This window comes from Pelophylax lessonae, assembly GCF_965119305.1.
Source record: "Pelophylax lessonae genome assembly, chromosome: 2".
NCBI lineage: Eukaryota > Metazoa > Chordata > Amphibia > Anura > Ranidae > Pelophylax > Pelophylax lessonae.
The window spans coordinates 565,902,371-565,909,655 of record NC_138769.1 but is presented as its reverse complement, the minus strand read 5'-3'; positions in this window follow the sequence as shown (position 1 = coordinate 565,909,655).

The following is a 7,285-nucleotide window of genomic DNA, read 5'->3' as shown; positions in this document are numbered from 1 at the left end:
AGACTGGAATGGGCTACAAGACCATCAGCAAGAAGCTTAGTTAAAAGGAGACAACCGTTGAAACGATTATTCGCAAATGGAACAATTACAAAATAACCATCAACCGCCCTCGGTCTGGAGCTCCATGCAAGATTTCATCTCATGAGGTAAGGATGATTATGAGAAAAGTGAGGGATCAGCCCAGAATTACATGGGAGGAGCTTGTGAATTATATCACGACAGTTGGGACCACAGTCACCAAACAAACCACTGGTAGCACAATACGCCACCATGGATTGAAACCCTGCAGCACCCGCAAGGTCCCCCTCCTCTAGAAGGCACATGTATAGGCTCTTCTGACGTTTACCAATGAACATCAAAATGATTCAGAGAATGATTAGGAGAAAAGTGCTGTGGTCCATTGTGTGACAATAGCAAATGAAAATTTGCTATTGCCACACAGATCCTCCTCCTGGCCAATCAGGAAGCGGGTCCGAGACCCAATTCCTGATTGGCCGAAAAGGCAAACCCCATGCAATTGGCCGAGGAGGAGGCTGGAGGACTCGAGGAGATGTCGGGGGACTGAGGAGAAGCCGCCGCTGCAGGTAAGTGCACTGGTCTCGGGGGGGGGGCACACGCTGGTCACTCTGGATTGAAAGGGGGCACACTGATCTCTCTCTCTCTGCATTAAAGGGGGCACACTGATCTTTCTCTGCATTGAAGGGGGCACACTGATCTCTCTCTGCATTGAAGGGGGCACACTGATCTCTCTCTGCATTAAAGGGGGCACACTGATCTCTCTCTGCATTGAAGGGGGCACACTGATCTTTCTCTGCATTGAAGGGGGCACACTGATCTCTCTCTGCATTCAAGGAGGCACACTGATGTTTCTCTGCATTGAAAGGGGGCACACTGATCTTTCTCTGCATTGAAAGGGGGCACACTGATCTCTCTCTGCATTGAAGGGGGCACACTGATCTCTCTCTGCATTGAAGGGGGCACACTGATCTCTCTCTGCATTGAAAGGGGCACACTGATCTATCTGCATTGAAGGGGGCACACTGATCTCTCTGCATTGAAGGGGGCACACTGATCTCTCTGCATTGAATGGGGGCACGATGATCTCTCCGCATTGAAAGGGGGCACGCTGGTCATTCTGCATTGAAAGGGGGCACACTGGTCATTCTGCATTGAATGGGGGCACACTGGTCATTCTGCATTGAAAGGGGGCAAGCTGGTCTGTCTGTATTGAAAGGGGGCATGCTGGTCTGTCTGCATTGAAAGGGGGCACGCTGGTCATTCTGCATTGAATGGGGGCACGCTGGTCTGTCTGCATTGAAAGGGGGCACGCTGGTCACTCTGCATTGAAAGGGGGCACGCTAGTCTGTCTGCATTGAAAGGGGGCACGCTGGTCACTCTGCATTGAAGGGGGCACACTAATTTTGATTACTGAAGGCCCCTTTCACACTTTTTTGACCTCAAAGTCACGCATATTTTTACAGCGTTTTTTGCCGCAAAGCAATGCCTATTACATTTTTCTGTTTGCGCCGCCCCCCAAAAAATTTTGAGCACCAGCCGCCACTGTTTACAACTTGAGACAACTGTGATCAATATGAACAAACCACTCCACAACACTCCCAGTCTCAGTGAAAGCCCCTTGGTCACGCACTCCCCATTTTGTCTGGACCTATGTTAATACACATCAGTTAAGGTCAGGCATGCTTACGATTTCATCAACACAGGAGCTTTTGTGATTTTCTCGATTGATTGACACCCATGGTCAGACCAATTGGATGGAGTAAAGTGGAAATCACATAAACTGTTATGATAAAATAAATTAGAAACTGCATATAATGTAAAATTATTATAACACATTTTATAACCAGTTTGGCTCCAGAGCAATTTTTTTTCTTGCTGCATACATGTAAAAAACCTAATTTTTGGCAATAAAATGTCATAAACCCCCAGAACTTTATATATTTTCTGAAAGCAGAGGCCCTGTAAAATAAAAAAGGTGATAGTTGCAAGTTTTTTTTTAACGTGATATTTGTGCAACTGTTAATAAACGCAAATTTTCCTGAAAAAATACAATAACATGAATTTTAGTGCAAAACCACACCTCATAATATCCATTTTTGGTTAATATAATAAAAGATGAGGTTGTATCGAGTAAATAGATACATAACATTCTATGTTTTAAAATTGTGCCCGCTATATCGCCAAAAACTATGGTGCCCAAAAACCACCATAGGTGACACTTTAAAAGCTGTTAAAGCTCATAAATTTAGAGTTAATTAGGAGCTCTTGTGCTAGAATTATTGTTCGTACTCTGGCATTTGCAGCGCTATGTCACATGTGTGGTGGGACTGCGGTTTACATACACATCCACACACTGGAGGAGCAGCTGTGGGCAGTTAGTAATCAGAAGTCCAGGACACACCTGTTGGAGGGATCAGAAAGCATCACCATTACTCTGCAGCAGCTCCATCAGTTGCCTCCACAAAGAGAACTATATGAGTACCTAAGAGATTGGCGTATGTGGTCCATATATCCAAGGTCTTTACTATTGGGCACGTACAGTGGGTACGGAAAGTATTCAGACCCCCTTAAATTTTTCACTCTTTGTTATATTGCAGCCATTTGCTAAAATCATTTAAGTTCATTCTTCTTCCTCATGAATGTACACATAGCACCCCATACTGACAGAAAAACACAGAATTGTTGACATTGTTGTAGATTTATTAAAAAAAGAAAAACTGAAATATCACATGGTCCTAAGTATTCAGACCCTTTGCTCAGTATTTAGTAGAAGCCCCCTTTTGATCTAATACAGCCAGGAGTCTTTTTGGGAAAGATGCAACAAGTCTTTCACACCTGGATTTGGGGATCCTCTGCCATTCCCCCTTGCAGATCCTCTCCAGTTCTGTCAGGTTGGATGGTAAACGTTGGTGGACAGCCATTTTTAGGTCTCTCCAGAGATGCTCAATTGGGTTTAAGTCAGGGCTCTGGCTGGGCCATTCAAGAACAGTCACGGAGTTGTTGTGAAGCCACTCCTTCGTTATTTTAGCTGTGTGCTTAGGGTCATTGTCTTGTTGGAAGGTAAACCTTCGGCCCAGTCTGAGGTCCAGAGCACTCTGGAGAAGGTTTTTGTCCAGGATATCCCTGTACTTGGCCGCATTCATCTTTCCCTCGATTGCAACCTGTCGTCCTGTCCCTGCAGCTGAAAAACACCCCCACAGCATGATGCTTCCACCACCATGTTTCACTGTTGGGACTGTATTGGACAGGTGATGAGCAGTGCCTGGTTTTCTCCACACATACCGCTTAGAATTAAGGCCAAAAAGTTCTATTTTGGTCTCATCAGACCAGAGAATCTTATTTCTCACCATCTTGGAGTCCTTCAGGTGTTTTTTAGCAAACTCCATGCGGGCTTTCATGTGTCTTACACTGAGGAGAGGCTTCCGTCGGGCCACTCTGCCATAAAGCCCCGACTGGTGGAGGGCTGCAGTGATGGTTGACTTTCTACAACTTTCTCCCATCTCCTGACTGCATCTCTGGAGCTCAGCCACAGTGATCTTTGGGTTCTTCTTTACCTCTCTCACCAAGGCTCTTCTCCCCCGATAGCTCAGTTTGGCCGGACGGCCAGCTCTAGGAAGGGTTCAGGTCGTCCCAAACGTCTTCCATTTAAGTATTTTGGAGGCCACTGTGCTCTTAGGAACCTTAAGTGCAGCAGAAATCTTTTTGTAACCTTGGCCAGATCTGTGCCTTGCCACAATTCTGTCTCTGAGCTCTTCAGGCAGTTCCTTTGACCTCATGATTCTCATTTGCTCTGACATGCATTGTGATCTGGAAGGTCTTATATAGACAGGTGTGTGGCTTTCCTAATCAAGTCCAATCAGTATAATCAAACACAGCTGGACTCAAATGAAGGTGTAGAACCATCTCAAGGATGATCAGAATAAATGGAAAGCACCTGAGTTAAATATATGAGTGTCACAGCAAAGGGTCTGAATACTTAGGACCATGTGATATTTCAGTTTTTCTTTTTTAATAAATCTGCAACAATGTCAACAATTCTGTGTTTTTCTGTCAGTATGGGGTGCTATGTGTACATTCATGAGGAAGAAGAATGAACTTAAATGATTTTAGCAAATGGCTGCAATATAACAAAGAGTGAAAAATTTAAGGGGGTCTGAATACTTTCCGTACCCACTGTATAGAAGAAGCCATATTCAGTCTGTGATTGATGCCCATTACCCCTGTAGGGGTTCTTCTCTCTGGTGAGTGCAGACCTGGGAGAGAGGAGGAGCACGAGTGTATCCACAGTCCCATTTTTTCACTGAAGATTGTAAAATTACTGGCACTTGGATTTAATTTTATTATTGACTTATTTATTGATTACAATATTTTTTATATATATTTATATGTTGAATATTTTTCTTTCACACAATTTGTCACTTATTTGGCACTTGATCACTTTATTGACAAAGTTTTGTGGGCTTATATATGTATTTTTCGAACATGAGCACTTTATATTTTTGTGCTCTAATTGTTTTTCTTATTTTATTGATACTTGTCAGATCTCATATATTTTCACTAGAGGTTTTCACATATTTTCACCTACTTCACATCCGTACCCTGGGCCTGCATTTGCGCAGGTGTGCGGGGCAATGTGGGTTTTGACAATTTTATTTTACATTTTAATATATTTTATTATAATTTCATTAATTTTTTCCTTTATTTTTTTATTTATTTTTTCATGATTGCTATCACAAGGGGTTAACTAGGTGGTAGCACTAGGCAGGTAACAGAGACTCTTTTTGGAGACATTAGGGGTCTAATAGACCCCAATGTCTCCCCTACCCTTTACACCATCTAACCAAGCACAGATCGGCTTGGTTAGATGTGTCTCCTGGCTGTACTGCCCAGGAAATGGTGCATATAAAACCGCAAGTGACGGTGCTGGGTGAGGAGATCCCACTCCAGACATGGTAGACGATCTGGTCTCGGGCAGCTAAGAGTTTCCTATGTACTCTGTATAAGGAAAATACCTATAAAATTCTCTATTTTTGGTATCTGACACCGGACGTACTCCATGCTATTTATCCCACCAGATGTGACCACTGCTGGCGCTGCCTCGAGGATAGCGGGACTCTCCTCCATATATACTGGACATGTCTGTTAATAGTCCCTTTCTGGCTCTCAGTACAGCAGTTGCTGGGTTGCCTATTGGGGCTATCTATCCCATGGTCAAAGAAATGTTTTCTCCTGTGACTGACCCACCTTCCACTTCCTAAACCTCACAAGAAGTTGCCACATCATATCCTTATGGCTGCGCGCTGCCTTGTAGCGTTGCACTGGAAAAAACGTCTCCCCCCTTCTACTGAGGCTCTTTACACTAGGGTTAAGGATGTAAAATTAATGGAGAAATTAACAGCCTGGATAGGGGACAAGTTGGATGCTCACAACCATATCTGGGAACTATGGCACCTCTGGGAGGACCTACCCTGAACTTTCTCTTACCCCCTCCCCCCTCTTTCTTTCTCTCATTTTCTCTTCTCCCTTTTTCTTCTTTCCTTGCTTCACCACCTTCCTCATATATTTTTATGAGTTCTGTTGAGACTATACATGTTCAGGATGACTACCACTAGGTTGACTATTTTGCTGACTATTTTATCCATATGTGAGCCAAATATTTGTATTGTACAATTGTCTCTATATTACTCAACGATATTTGCTTTATTCTTTGTTCTCAACAAACAGAAAAATTGATCAATAAAAATTGTTATTTGAAAAAAAAAAAAAGCAAGTGACATCACTTCCGGTTTCATTGTAATAGTATAATAATGATATTACTTAAGCAAAGGAACACCAAAGTTTTCAGTTTTGACATCTGTGAAATTATGATGGTATCTGTGCATTATAGTATACTATATGTTCTTCATCCAGTGGAACTATTTGCTCCTTTGGATCCCTGAATTATCAGAAATTCTAAATAGTTAATTAGCAAGGCGAATTAACTATTTAGAATGTTCTTTGCCCTAACCTAATAGTTTAATCACCAACATGATCCTGTAGATTCTTCGATAGATAGATAGATAGATAGATAGATAGATAGATAGATAGATAGATAGATAGATAGATAGATAGATAGATAGATAGATAGATAGATAGATAGATAGATAGATAGATAGATAGATAGATAGATAGATAGATAGATAGATAGATAGATAGATAGATAGATAGATAGATAGATAGATAGATAGATCATTTTTTGGGATCTGGGAAATGCTGACAGCACAGTACACAGAAATGGACTAGGATCTGTGCTGAATGAAATCTCGCACACAGCAAGTGCCTTTGTTCCAGAGGATGCTCGCACAGCGCTTTGAAAACAATCCCAACTGCACATGGGATAATCCCATCGGGGAGCTGTGGATTTAGGATGCCTCCCCCAGCCTGAAAGGAGCCAGATAACTGTACACAGAAGCACAATCCAGTTAGATGCAACCTGCTTGTGCTACAAAATAAGCTGTGGAGGATGTGAGAGGGCAAGGCAGGGGCTTCGCTTATCAGATGTATACCAGGTTAAAATACCTGTTTAATAAAGTGGTACTGGCACTGCATGTCCCTCCCAATGCAGTTATCATGAATACACAAGTCCATTTGGTTCTCATACTGCATTACATAAAACAGAATTTAGTGGACAAAGGTGGGAGTGGGCACTACAAGTCTCTAAAATGTGTCATGATGGAGAATTAGCTACATCTGTCATTCTGGATATTAAAAAAATGTTAGATACACATTTCAGGATTGCTAATGGAAATAATAAGAAATACCATACTTCCGAACAGACAGACATATAAAGAACACAATAATTATTATGAACTCAAGCCACCAGACTGATGCACTGTTTAACACGTTTTAGTACATACTGAAGCTTTGTAAGTGTACATTGTGAATACAGACTTTGTATATTCTGTATGTTGTAACTTCTGCATGAAGGGCAACATAAATTTCAGTTTTATTCTTACATACCTATCCATTACTGCTTTATATATAAATCCATTTTTCGCACTTTATTTAAGTTACAATCAAGTCACATTTGTAATATAGGAAATGTGTTTTAGAAGAATATTAGTATTTCTATCACACGCTGCCATTAGCATCAGGTTTAAACTAACATCTAGCCAAAACAAACTGGTGTGGTCTTATATTTTGAGCTGCCCAGAGGGAGGAGACAGAATACAACGGAAGAGTTAACCACTATCTCTCTGACTCTACCCCTCCCGTTAGGGGGTGGTGT